The 15,053-nt window shown below is 33.4% G+C and overlaps 2 pseudogenes; one reads left to right on the forward strand and one right to left on the reverse strand.

Annotated features, from left to right (window-relative positions):
• The first annotated feature begins 247 nt into the window (after window positions 1-247).
• Window positions 248-3,075, forward strand: LOC107960584 (putative transcription elongation factor SPT5 homolog 1; annotated as a pseudogene).
• A 7,242-nt stretch (window positions 3,076-10,317) lies between these two features.
• Window positions 10,318-13,714, reverse strand: LOC107957368 (putative disease resistance RPP13-like protein 1; annotated as a pseudogene).
• Between the last annotated feature and the right edge of the window lie 1,339 nt (window positions 13,715-15,053).

Below are 15,053 nucleotides of genomic sequence, written 5' to 3' on the forward strand. Positions count from 1 at the left end.
AAACATTATATATTTAAAATTGTAATGATTATATTTTAATAATACTTAAAATATAAATTATATATTTAAATTAAATTTTACAAATAATTAATATAAAATAATAAATATAAATTCTTGATACTCAATAATTAGAATCATGATCTAATTCAAAGTACATACTACTATATAATTCCTCAACAAATTTGATTAAATATCAACCATATAATACACTTAATTCAACGAATTAAAAGTTGTGGAGGGAAAAATTTGTTGACGAATAAAAAAGACTTTTAGAGCCTCAATCTAGTTGCTGCAATGTCCAGAGGAAGAGGTGAGGAAGATGACGACATTGAAGACGAAGAGTACGAAGATGAGGACCAATTTTTGGACGATGAGGATTACGACAAGGACGAAGACGTAGGGAGAGGCCGTGGCACTTCAAGTAAGAAGCGGCGGAGATCTGTTTTCATCGATGACGTGGCAGAGGAGGACGATGAGGACGACGAAGAGGATGACGATGAGCTTTATGGCGGTTGTGGGAAAAAGAATAGCAAGGCTCCTCGTGTTGCCTCTCAGTTTTTTGATCTTGAAGCTCAAGTCGATAGCGATGAGGAAGAGGAAGAAGATGAGGGAGAGGACGATTTCATAGTTGAGACTGGAGCTGATCTACCAGAAGAAGACGCTGGTAGAAGGATGCACCGTCACTCATTACTAGTCCGGGAGGACGAGCAAGAAGATATTGAAGCTCTTGAGAGAAGCATTCATGCTAGGTATGCAAGATCAAGTCACACAGAATATGATGAGGAGACAACTGACGTGGAGCAGCAAGCACTTTTGCCTTCAGTAAGAGATCCAAAGCTGTGGATGGTGAAATGTGCGAGTGGTCGTGAACGAGAAACTGCAGCTTGCCTCATGCAGAAATACATTGATAAAGGATCTGAACTACAAATCAGGTCTGTGATTGCCCTTGATCACCTTAAAAATTATATTTATGTCGAAGCAGACAAGGAAGCCCATGTGAGAGAGGCTGTCAAAGGTCTGTGTACCCTATTTGCAGCAAAGATTATGCTTGTTCCAATAAGAGAAATGACTGATGTTTTATCAGCGGAAAGCAAAGCGGTTCATCTTTCTAGAGATACCTGGGTCAGAATGAAGGTTGGGACATACAAGGGGGATCTTGCTCAAGTGGTTGATGTGGATAATGTGCGGCAGAGAGTCACTGTGAAATTGATTCCTAGGATTGACTTACAGGCACTTGCTAATAAATTGGAAGGAAGAGAAGTTGCAAAGAAGAAAGCTTTCGTCCCTCCTCCTCGTTTTATGAATGTTGATGAAGCTAGGGCTCTTCATATTCGTGTAGAGCGCAAACGAAATTCGATCACTGGTGATTACTTTGAGAATATTGGAGGCATGTTGTTTAAAGATGGGTTCTTATACAAAACGGTGTCGATGAAGTCAATTAGTGCTCAGGACATAAAAACAACGTTTGATGAACTCGAAAAGTTTCGGTCACCTAGCAATAATGGAGAAGGTGAAATCGTTGGTTTGTCAACTTTGTTTGCAAACAGAAAGAAAACCCATTTCATGAAGGGTGATGCAGTGATTGTTGTCAAGGGGGATCTGAAAAATTTAAAGGGATGGGTTGAAAAGGTTGAGGAAGAGAATGTCCATATTAGACCAGAAATGAAAGGCCTTCCTAAAACTCTTGCTGTTAACGACAAAGAGTTGTGTAAGTCCTTTGAGCCCGGGAATCACGTGAAGGTTGTTTCTGGGACGAAGGAAGGTGCAACCGGTATGGTTGTCAAGGTTGAGCAGCATGTTCTCATCATTTTATCTGAGACAACCAAAGAACATATCCGTGTTTTTGCTGATGATGTTGTTGAGAGCTCTGAAGTAGCTACTGGTGTTACAAAAATTGGAGACTATGAGCTTCATGACCTTGTGCTATTAGATAACAATAGCTTTGGAGTAATTATACGTGTAGAAAGTGAAGCATTTCAGGTTCTTCAGGGTGTTCCAGAGCGGCCAGAGGCTTCTCTTGTCAAATTGAGGGAAATCAAATGCAAGCTTCACAAAAAATTTAATTTGCAAGACAGATATAGGAATCCTGTTTCTGTGAAAGACGTAGTTAGGATCCTTGAGGGTCCTTGTAAAGGGAAACAAGGCCCTGTAGAGCACATATACAAGGGAGTTGTGTTCGTGTATGATCGACATCACCTTGAGAATGCTGGGTTTATATGTGTTAAAGCTGATTCTTGTTGTATAGTGGGAGGATCACGTTCCAATGGGAACAGAAATGGTGATTCTTTCTCAAGATTTAGTAGCTTCAAGACTCCACCACGTGTACCACCATCACCAAGGAGATTTGCTAGGGGAGATCCTCCATTTGATTCCGGCAGGAGACACGGAGGGGGAAGAGGAGGGCATGATGCTTTGATCGGTACTACTGTGAAAATTCGATAGGGTCCTTTTAAGGGTTACCGTGGACGTGTTGTAGATATTAAAGGTCAATCAGTTATGAGTTGAGTTGCAGTCTCAAATGAAGATTGCTACAATTGATCGCAATTTTATATCTGATAATGTGGTTATTTCAACACCCACTCGTGATACATCTCAATATGTTATGGGAAGTGAAACACCTATGCACCCTTCACGAACTCCTTTACATCCATACATGACTCCTATGAGAGATCCTGGAGCAACACCAATCCATGATGGCATGAGAACACCTATGCGTGACAGGGCATGGAATCCTTATGCACCAACGAGTCCACCCAGGATAATTGGGAAGAAGGAAATCCTGCCTCTTGGGGAACTAGTCCGCAGTATCAGCCAAGAAGTCCTCCTTCAAGGGCATATGGAGCACCTACTCCTTGTTCAGGTCGGGCTAGTACTCCTGGTGGTAATTACAGTAAAATAAACGGAACCAATCACTCAGGCCAACAGAAACAATAAAATAAACCGAACAATCTGATTTTTAACTTAATTAATTACTAACTAATGCCAACTTTAATGTTTTAATAATCTCTTGTAATTTCTGGGGTGTTTTCTGCAAAACTCAAGGCAGTAGGAACTTTTCTAATAAAAAATTATTTATAAGTTGAGTTGTCTACTCTTATCCTTGAATAATAAGTTGTTAAATTCGGGTTAACAACTATATTAATATTGATGTAAAATAAAATTATAATATTTTATTTTATTTTTAAATTGTAGAAAGGATCAGCTGCTCAGCCCCAATTCGGACATAGCTGATTAACACTGAAATAAACTTACTACTTTTTAATTTATTCACAAATAAGCCAACCATTGGAACCCTTAATTAATGTGAAGGACAATTTTCAATGATATTCATACATGAAAGCCTATTTTATATTGTCACTTTCTATATATTTCTTTTAATTTAATGAAAAAAGAAAAGTTTTCTTTTTCTAATTTTATGTTATATTTATACCATTATTAAAAAATATATTTTATTTTTTCAGTATTACTTGTCTCCTTAACATGCTCCTAAAAGTGTTTAATTTTTATAGTGCATTATATATATTTTTTAAATAAAGAAAGTGATTTGAAATAATATAATAAATTATTTGTTTGCCTCGAATGTTATTTGTTTGCATATCTTGAGTTTATTATATTACTTTCTTTTGTCCTTTAGAGATGAGTCTATTTGATTTGTTCTCGTATGATTTTGCTGCATATGTTATTCATTTGCATATCTTAAGTTTAATGTTGATTTGTTTTTCGTTGCACTAGCATAGCAGTTGCACTTTTGATGTATATTAATGATGATTCTTTTCATTTGCACTAGCATAGCGGTTGCACTTTTGATGTATACTAATGATGATTCTTTTCATACTTACGCAATTTGTTGCATATGTTGTTATTCATTTCCATTTCTCGATTTTAATGTTGACATATTCTTCATTGCAATAGAATAGTGGTTGCACTTTTGATGTATACTAGTGATGATTCTTTCCGGTTCTTACACAATTTGTTGCATTTATGGTTATTCGTTTGTATATCTTGAGTTTAATGTCGATACGTTCTTCATTGTATTAGCTTAGCGATTGCACTTCAATATATACTAATGATGATTCTTTATAGTTCTTACGCAATTTTCTGCATATATTGTTATTTGTTTGCATATCTCGAGTTTAATGTTGATATGTTCTTCAATGCACTAGCATAGCATAGTAAGCTTTCTGATTAATGACACTTCGTTTAGGCCTGTTATTTCGACTATCATGCTCTTTTTCGGGACCGGGGGACGGGTAAACAAGAGTGAATTCGATGGAGTTTTATAGGTTTTTAAATGAGTGATATGGCTAGTTGATTGTTGATGGTAGCTTCAAGTTACGGAAGAATGGATCTAAGTCTTCTGTAGTTTCCTTTCCTAGACTCGTACTACATACGTATGCAATTTTTTCTTCTTTGGTTCAGGTAAAGAAAAAGAAAGCTTCACATGCTTTGTACTATATACGTGCATTACATTGATGTTGAAGTGCAAATGCTTTGCATTTCGAGGAGAGTGAAGGAGTCCAATCCTCAATTTCCATGAACTACTCCGCCGCCCATGCCTACTTTTAACTTTTTGCTACAATTTGAGACCCTCTATCAACTTTATCACCAGCCTCATCCTCCATTTATATTACAAGTATATTATATTTGCACAATTGAAAAAGTTTTTTTTTCTTTCTTTTTTAGGTTTTACAAATTTATATTTGTTTTAAAAGTTGAAAGCTTTGGTTAAGAAGTTTAAGAATCAAATTAATAAAATTTATAAATGTGAATGGTTAAATTTATTAAAATTTTCAAAATTAGAATCAAGTTGATAAAAATATGTAAGTATTAAAGACTAAATGTGTTATTATACTAATTAAAAAAATACTTTCTGTTTCCAATTTAATAACGAGTAACTAGAACAGGAATAAATACAACTAATATTGAAATTATTTAAGATTAAGTAAGAAAAATAGGAACATTGGCATAATTAACGAATACAAAGTTAATGGGAAAAAAATGTAACCCAAAAAGAACCCCTAATAAATTAGATTAAAAAAATAAAGCCCAAAGCTGATTTGGATATGTCTTATAATGAACTTTTGTTATTTGATTTTCATTATCCTGAGCAACTCCATAAGCTTGAGATTAACAATGCTATTGATATAATTCTCTAATAAAATATCTAGTAATTACATCATTAGTCACTAAATTACTAAATTAAGAGTAGGTTTTTTATTTGATCACATAATTTCTTTTGACAAGTTAATTAATAACAAAAAAAGAGGTTATACATCCAAATAAATGTGAAGGAATGTAGTAGTAAGTATTCCTGAATTTATGTTACTCAAACTCGGGTGCAAGTGTTAGATATAGAAAGTGTGTTATATAGATGTTTTCATGGTTTTTTTTCTGAGTTTTTCTAAGTATTTAGAATATCTTTAGAAAGTTACTGAAGAAATATATCCCTATATCCATATTCGAATAAAATAAAGAGTTCAAGTAATATAGATCGAAAAACAACAAAAAAGCTACCCTAGGTTCATTGTGATAGATCAGATTAGTAGTGTGGAAGATTTAAAAAGAAATTTTGCATCCCTGGATAGTAATCAGCTACCAACTTTTCAAATTTGGGTTTCAAATATATACACTTCATCTTAAACTCAGTTTTGCTAGTTTTTAAAATAACAACTAAGCTTTGCAACAATAATATCATCATCCTACTTTTTATTATTTCCACTCTTCAGTTTCTTAAAAGGTCCATATTTGATACTCATGTCTCATACACATATATATAATATGACCCAACAAAATAAAAACTATAACCTTAATTACCTTAGGATGGTCGAATTAATGTCCAAAGAAAAAACCTTCATTTGGATGATAATCATGCATCAACTACAACTTGCAACCACATAGATGGTATGCTATCAAAACAAGTTTCCTTAAGTTTAACATAGATCTAATTCTATTTTAAAAAACAGAAAAGCAAAAATACATTTGTCATGAAAGTAAAAAATGAATGGAAATACCTGCGTCAGAACATTTGTTTTCTCAGTCACTGCCCCTTCTATATGATGACTTGTTCATCAATTACAATGACAGGGATGTGGGAAATGTTGGCCCAATCTTTACCTTTATCCTTTTCACAATGTTCCTTCAGCAAAGGACATTCTCGAATGCACAAATGAGAAAGAGAGGGAGGGAGCATGTTTGGCGGCATGGATTGGAGCTTGGGACAATTACAAATAGACAAATAAGAAAGAGAGTGAGGAAGCATGTTTGGGGGCATGGATTGGAGCTTGGGACAATTCCAGATAGACAAATAAGAAAGAGAGTGTGGAAGCATGCTTGGAGGCACGGATTGGAGGTTGGGACAGTCAAGGATATACAACTAGCAAAGAGAGGTGAGGTGTCGAAACCCCTTATACTCCAAACTCTTTAGATTTGGAAGACCAAAGATCCCGAGAGATGTAAGAGAAGAGGAAAGCAGATGTTCATCTGGAAAACACTCCATCTCTACTTCTGAATATGAGATCTCGAGAAATGTAAGAGAAGGGAGTGTATGCAAACGCCATTCCCTTTTCCTAATCAAGCTCTCAATTAGTTTATCACCCCCTGAGATGGTGATTTGTTTTAATTTGGAGGGTAAACCCTCTTTGGGAACCCACTCTATTTCTGGACAACTAGTTATTCTTAAATCCTCAAGGGATGGAAAGACAGAGTGCATTTGCTCTGGCAATGACTTTAAACTTCGACAATAAACAAGCCAAAGTCGGGTCAAATTGGTGACAGATAATCCATCTTCAATTTGAAAAGATAATCTAATTTTGGCATGACTGTATACAATCAAATTTTGGCATGACTGTATACTTAAAGATTGAGACATGTTAGATGCTGGTGGTGAGAGCCCTCTAATGCAGCACTAATAAACTTCAAGTCTCACATTCCAAAATAGCAACATCCTCTACCATAGGAAACGATCCTAATGAGAAAGATTTCGGTCCATAACATTTACTACCCTCTATTGTCAAGGACTCAAGGGATGTATACAAGAAGATATTGGAATAATCCAAGTTTTCACATGAATAGAACTCCAATCGCTTCAACGTGATGGGCACCCTATCTTCAGGAAGGGATCTAATTTCTGAACAACATGACAAACATAACTTTTCAAGAAGTGTGCATCATTGCAACTTTTGTTCCAATATGGAATCATCTATATTCGAATCTCTAATGTCCAACTCCTGAAGCCCGCAAGTCAATGGCTCCAACTGCAATACATCGCACTTCTGTAACTCAGGTTCCAAAATGCTTGGTGCCGTTGGAAGCAAGCCTCCAAGCTTCTCACACTCTATAATCTTCAGTTTCTTTAAACAAGGGAGGTGTTTGGGAAGAGACTTAGTTAGTTTTGGACAATCTCTAATGCATAGCTCTTGTAGAAGAGGCAAAGCTTCATCACTCCAACAATACCATTCCTCCCACTCGGCCCTATTCTTAAAGCTTAGTGTCGTAACCATTTTTTTGGTAAAACGAGTATCGACTTGGATTTTGATAATGAAAATGAATAGAGGAGTCGCCACCGATCCTTTTTGACGAAGTGTGATCGGGTCACCTTGTAAAAGTGGTTGTTTTTAATAAATAGTTTGATTTATTTAAACAACAATTTTGGTCTACGCAAATCAAGGAAACAGGTTCGGGAGTTGGTTACGCATGAGGAAGGATTAGCACCCTCGATACGCCCAAAATTGGTACCTAGTTGATTAATTAGTGTCTTAGTGTCGAGAATTGAAAACTTGGAAGACCTTTGAAATACGATCCCTTTTTTATAAAAAAGTTCAAGTGTTAAAGACCTTCTCGTCTCAAAATATGAAATGTCACATCCAGTGAGTTAGGAAACGACATCTTGAATTTTTGAGAGCGAGCTTGCCTTTTATATAAAAGTTACGTATTTTAATTTGTTAGAAGGGTATTCGGTTATTTAGAGTAAACGAGAAAAATCGAAACCCAGTAAGTTAGGGTACGTTTTCCCGAGTTCTCAAACACCGAATATTGCCTTTGTTTTAAAACAAATTCATATTTCGAGGTGACGAAATGTCATACCCGGTAAGTTAGGGCACAACACTTCGTATCTCCGAGAATGAGCATTTTCAAAACTCGTATAGCAATTTAAAAGAGTATTCCGTTATTTAGATTAAATGAGAAAAATCGAAACCCAGTAAGTTAGGGCACGATTATCTCGAATTACCAAATACGGAATATCACTTTTATGAAAGAATTATTTTAAGGCATTGAGTAAAAACATAATGTGATTCATAGTAATATATAAAAGCAGATCATGATATTAATAATAACGTGTAATAATGAATGACAATAACAAGCAATTATAAAAAGATGACATAAAAGCAAGGTTAGTAATATGTAAATATAGACTAATGCGTGAGGGAAGTGAAATGGTCGAATACGCAAGCAAAGAGATAAATAAATAAATAATGGCAAAATGAAATGACAATTATGGCGATGATAACGATATAAAAGTATATACATATGTGTATTAAGGTACATACGTAGTAATGAGAAATATATAAAGGAAATATATATATATAATAATAGTACAATATTAAAAGATACATATGTATAGTATATATAAAAATGTATACGTAATAAAATTACATAGTATATATATGTTAGTAATAATAATTATGATGATACAAATAATGAATGATTTAAGGTTTGAAAGAATTTACAAAGGTATAAATAAATAGGTGACGAAACGATAATAATGAGAATAATGATATATAAGTGGCATAAGTACGCTAAAATACGTATATATATATTAAATTAGTTAGTATAAAAACAATAGCATATAGGTAATTACATATAAAAAAGTTATAGTAATAAAAGTAATAATGCAATAATGATAACAGTGAGAGGTATAATAGTAATTATAGTAAAAATGCATAAATAATGATAATAATAATAATAACATTACATAAATATATGGAAAATAAATATATGATAAAATCAAATGTATATACATAACATATACATGTAATACAAAACAAAATATACACATAATATATTAAAACATATACATGACATGCATAATATACATGATAGAACATAATATGATATTTACAATATATAAAAATTATAACAAAATGATATACATATATAATATTAATTTACATAGGCATAATATGAAGTATAATATATAAATATATATTAAAAGTATGTATATATGACACAAATGTATTAACAAAACAATAATATCAAAGCTAATAATAACAATAATATATAAATGTATACGTATATATATTAAAGATATATAATAAATATTAATAATATAGAGGTAAAAATGGATATAACAAAATGTACATAATAGAATATTTGAATATGTATACATAAAACACATATTAGGAACAATAATAATATATAAAACAACTATAAGAATATATATAATATGTATATATATAGTATTAATTTAAAAGGGGCTAAATAATAATAAAATATGCTAAAAATAATAATACAAGAATGGTACAATAGAATAATGAATAATATTAAAATAAAAAAATAATATAGAAAGTGTATTAAATAGGAGAAAGGGACTAAATTTGAAACAAATATTAAGTTTTGGGGCCGATTTAAAAAACTAATAAAGAGAAGGGACTAATTTGAAAGCGCAAATAACATACGAGGTCCAAAAGGGCAATTTACCCGAGCCCTTGAAACGGTGTCGCTGAAGGGAGGACCAACTTGCAAAATACGATAAACCTCGGGGCTAATTTAAAAGAATTGAAAACTTGATTGCAAAACATATAAAAAGCGGAAGGACCGGGCATGCAATTAGCCCCTAAGAGCAAAAACACGCGGATCCTAGGGTAAGACGGGTCGGGTCTTCGAGTCGCGCCTAAACGGCGTCGTTTCTGGATTTAAAAGGGCCAGGCAAAACGCACCGTTTTGCCGGCCTATATAAACTAATTATTTTTTTTATTTCATTTCCTTTCTCCTCTTCTAAAAAAAACTTCTAACCCTCTCTTCTCTCTCTGCAGGTACCAGAATCCAGCGGGGAGCGGGCCGGTCGCCGTCGTGTCATCCGCCGTGCCGGCCGTCGCTCCGGCCACTGTACACGGTGGCCAGAAATCGATCGTAGGTAGATTTTTCTCCCATTTTTTATATATTTTTTTATTTATTTAATATGTGTGTTGTTTTATTAAAAATGAGGATAATATATGTAAATAAATTCGAAAAGAAAAATGGAAAATAGACCTTAGATTTTGTTGTTTTCGGTTCTCCGGTCTCTGATATAGGGCTATTCCCTGCTCTTGATGTTGCTAAAGTCTCTGTTTTTACTGGAAATGAAATGTTGTTTGCTTTTTATTTCCACAAAAAATGTCGAAGACCAATGGTTTTTGATTTTGCTTTATATAGCCATTACAAATCCCTTTTTTTATATTACAATGTCTTTTCTTTGCAGGAAAATGGGCGGTGGAGCAGAGGCCATTTGCGCTGTCGACGTGACTGGGGCAGTGGGAGTCAGAGGCAGTGGAGGCCGGTGGTTTAGGGTTTCAGATTCTAAAACCCTAAACTTGGGGCTAGTTGGGTTTGGGCTTCTATTTAGGGGTTAGTGGGTTTTGGGTAGGTTATTTGTTTTGGGTAGGTTATTTGTTTTGGGCTCAAAATTGGGCTTGTACACTTAGCATTTCAAGAGATTGAAATAGTTTAGTTGAAGCATGTCCATTCCCGTAGAACTCATCACCAACTATGAACACTCCACTCAAACCGGACATGGAGAGAGATTTCAAAGATGATAATTGGCCAAGCGGTGGTAAGGATATACAAAATTTACAATCATGTAACCCCAAAGATACTATATTTGAGAAGGAAGAATGCCCCACCCATTCCGGAAATCTCGTACCTTTGTAACTTTCAATAACAAGATGCTCCAAATTTGTATGACGCTCTAGTTGTTCAAGTACTTCTCTATCATGCCTTGAATCACCATCAATATCATTATCTTTGCCCCATCTCAACTTCAACTTTTTAAGGTCCACCTTGTCCTTCAAATTGGCATCTTTGGCATCCATGGCACTTGCAACATTTTTTAGTCCTGAAATGGAAAGTCTTCCACGTAAATGCTTGAGTTTTCCCAACTCATTAATTCTTGATCCAGCTTGAAAGCCTAAAACAAAATCTGTTACTATTTGAAGATCTTTCAACCTACCCATTCCTTCTGGCATCCTTGCTAACTTTGTTCCCTTGATATCAAGATATAGCATGTTGATCAATCTCCCCATGTCTCTCGGTAAGTCAACAAGGTATTTGCATCCCCACAATTTTAATGCTTGCATATTATACAATGCACACAAAGAGTTTGGCAACCTTTTGATTGATGTTTTTGAGAGATTCAAATTTCGTAAATGCTTCAAATTACCAATATCTTCCGGTAACTCTTTAATATTTCCATAATTAGCCAATGAAAGCACTCGTAAGTTTGATTTCACCATCAAATCATGCATTAGCACATCACTGACATATAATGGCCACCGGAATGACTTTGTATTTAAGAAAGTACCCAAACCCTTTGCTTTAGCTAAACTTTGAAATTTTTGCCACACATCATATCGTTCTTGGACATTGGACATATGACGGGTCTTTTCAGTTATTACACAAGAACCACCACCACTACCTTCCAATCTGCTAATGAACTCTCCGGTTACAGATTTAGCCAAGTCACTAATTAGATCATGCATGATAAAACAAGATTTCTTTCCTTTAGATTGTTGAAAGAATGACCTCAATCTTAAATCTTTGAAGTACTCGTTACCCCGTTCTTCCAGATCTCCATTGTCTTTGGGAAGCTCTAAAAGACCTTCAGCCATCCATAATTGAATAAGTTCTTCCTTTTCAAATTCGTAATCTTTAGGGAAAATTGAACAATAAGCGAAACATCGCTTCAAATGGGAATGAAGATAATGGTAACTCAATGTTAACGCTGGAAGAATATTAGTTGCATCATTTGGAATGTCCCAAAAATTACTATGTAAAATTTTGTTCCACTCATCAGCATCTGGTTCGCAACGCAGAAGACCTCCAAGAGCTTTTGCAGCCAAAGGGAGACCGCCACATCTTTTAACAATTGCTTCCCCGATTGCCATCAGATCTGGATGCTTGGCGGGGCTTGAACCATCAAATGCATGCTTTGCAAATAACTTCCAACAATTATCATCTGATAACACATCTAAATGATAAGTTGGAACGTTCCTCATGATTGCTGCAACGTTTTCATCACGTGTTGTTACAATAATCTTGCTATTCTTGGCCCTAGAAGTGAAGGGACTTGCAAGCTCTTTCCAATGAAAATAATTCTTGTTCCAAACATCATCCAAAATGATTAGATATTTCTTTCCCGACAGCTGCTCTTCGAGTTTAAGTTGAAGCTGATTTAAGTTCTGGTTTCCATCACAGCTACATTTCATCTCTTCAAGAATGGTTTTGGTTACCTTGAAAGCATCAAATTCCTCTGAAACACACACCCATGCTTTGCGGTCACCTATTATCCACTCTGGGGTCGTTATAGATCAATTGGGCAAAAGTTGTTTTGCCAAGTCTGCCCATACCCACAATGGGAATCACATCTATCTGGTTTTCAGACAGATTTTGAGGATCCAACAACTTCAATATTTCTTCTTTTTCATCATCTCTATCACAAACATCATACTCGTCCACCAAGGAAGTTGCAGGCGTTATTTGAAATGCCTTTTCTCCTTTATAGTTTTCTTTAAGACCCAGAATCTATTTTTGGTTGAGTAGGTAGTCTAGTCTCCCAAGGATCTCCTCCAGCTTGGACTGCATCCCATCTTTGAAAGGATTGAAAGAAGAGAAAAAGCTACTAACCTGCTTCATAGCAGTGGTTTGATTTTCGGATTCGATCTTGTTCCGAAGAGCTTCAGTAGAGATCTCGTCCAGGAGGTCCTCGGTATCATAAACAGCATCTTTGAGCTCATCAGTCCAACTTTTGACATTTGGGTTGGTAATCTGCTTATTTTCAGCATTATCCAACACTGCTTTCACCTACATCAAGGTTGGCTTCAGTTTCTTCAGCAGCACAGCTTCAAGTTTCTTTCCTTGGATAAGCCTCAAACCATCTCCAGAAACAATCCTATCAAGCAGCACCTCAATGGAAGCAGAGAGAAAAGCTTCACCCACCATAGCCATGTTTTTTTTTCCTTTTTGTTTTGCAAAGAAAGGTTTAAAGGAAGTAACTGCAAACAATGGAGAAGAAGAGTGAAGAAAGTTGCAGAGAGAAGGATATGAAACAGAAGTAAGTGAAAGTGAAAGCGAAAGCAAATAGAAAAGAGGAGAACAAGAGTGAAAATATGAGTTGAAGATGAAAAGGGGAAGGCTTTAACTTGAAATACATTAATTTCAATAAAGATGAAAGAACTTCATCACTGCTAACGGGACTTCTAAAATCACCTGTGATCCAATTAAATAAATAAATCATGTACCTTAAATTTCTTTAAATAACATAATAAAAACACTTATTTTTCTATAGCCATAATGGTTTGTTTACAGATAATTTTAGGGGAAATTTATTAATAAAAGTCCTTCTCTTCGTTATTTATTGAAATGGTCTGCTTTTTTTATTATTTATAAGAAAGGACCATTTTCCTCAAAAACGCGTCCACATCAGCACAAAATCAATGTTCACGTGGCAAAATGCGCCCCTCGAGGAGCATTTTAGCCCGTGTTTAAATTTTCAAAAAAGGTTATTTTTTTAAGTAATATAAAAAGACTAAATTTTTTGAAATTTTACAAAAATAAACCTTAAAAAAGGCTCAAAGTCATAACACTACTTTTTTTATGGTGCCACCAATTAATATGAAAACAAAACTTACAAAGCAAATCTTTATATAGACTCAAAATCTCAATTCACTTGTTTTCTTAAGCAATATGGGATATGAGATATGTGTATATATAGACTCATGAATAGATTTGCAGCTTGTTCCTAAACAATGTGTGATTCCTTCATCTTTTAACTAACAACATGAGACTAAATGTTACACTATGTTTTATAATTCTTTTACAAAACAATTTCTATTTTATTTATATCTTGTTAACATTTTCTCATATTATAAAATTATCTTTTGAGATATTTATTCTTATTGCATTTTAGAATTGTTAACATATACAAAAGAACTACTAAAAAAAAGAACAAATTGCACATATGAAATTTGTACATGCAATAATTTTCTATTCAACTTTAAATGTTCGAAGTTAATATCAATGCAATTCTAATTTTTAAAATAATTTTCCATTATTTAAATTTAGAAGTTTTACTTTTACTTTTTTAATTTTATTTCTTATTTTATATTATGAATGTTTGATTAATAAATAAATGGTGAGTATTTGGCACTCAAATAGTATTTTTTTGTAATTTTAAAAAATTGATATATCTTTTTTAAATATTTACTTAATTTTAATATTTTACTATACTAATTAATTTTTTTAATTCTAATTTTAATTTAATTTTCATCACCTAATAAATGCTGATAAATTTATTTCAGATATATTTTGACTAGATAGATAATCTATTTAAACATAGTATATAATTATGTTAAATAAGTTTTTTTTATAGAAATATATAATATACATAAAATAAAATAATTATTTTTCATATTTTTATATCTACATTAAATTACATTAGTAGTCACTTAACTATGATTTTTTAGCTATCGAATTATAAAAACTTATAAAATGATAATTCAATTATTAGTAATTTTTTAAATATTTATTTTTTAATATTTTACCATACTCATTTTATATTTTATAATTTTTTTACTTATAGAGTTTAAAATTTTTATTTATAATATAACAAATGTTAACTTTTTGTAAAAAAATTTAAACTCAAAGTAAAAAAATATAAAATATAGTGTAGCTTTTAATCTCATGTTGTTAGTTAAAAGATGAAGAAATCCCACATTGTTTAGGAACAAGCTGCAAACATATTCATGAGTCTATATATACACATATCTCATATCTCACATTGTTTAAGAAAACAAGATAAATGA

This window comes from Gossypium hirsutum, chromosome A05 (assembly GCF_007990345.1).
Source record: "Gossypium hirsutum isolate 1008001.06 chromosome A05, Gossypium_hirsutum_v2.1, whole genome shotgun sequence".
Lineage (NCBI taxonomy): Eukaryota > Viridiplantae > Streptophyta > Magnoliopsida > Malvales > Malvaceae > Gossypium > Gossypium hirsutum.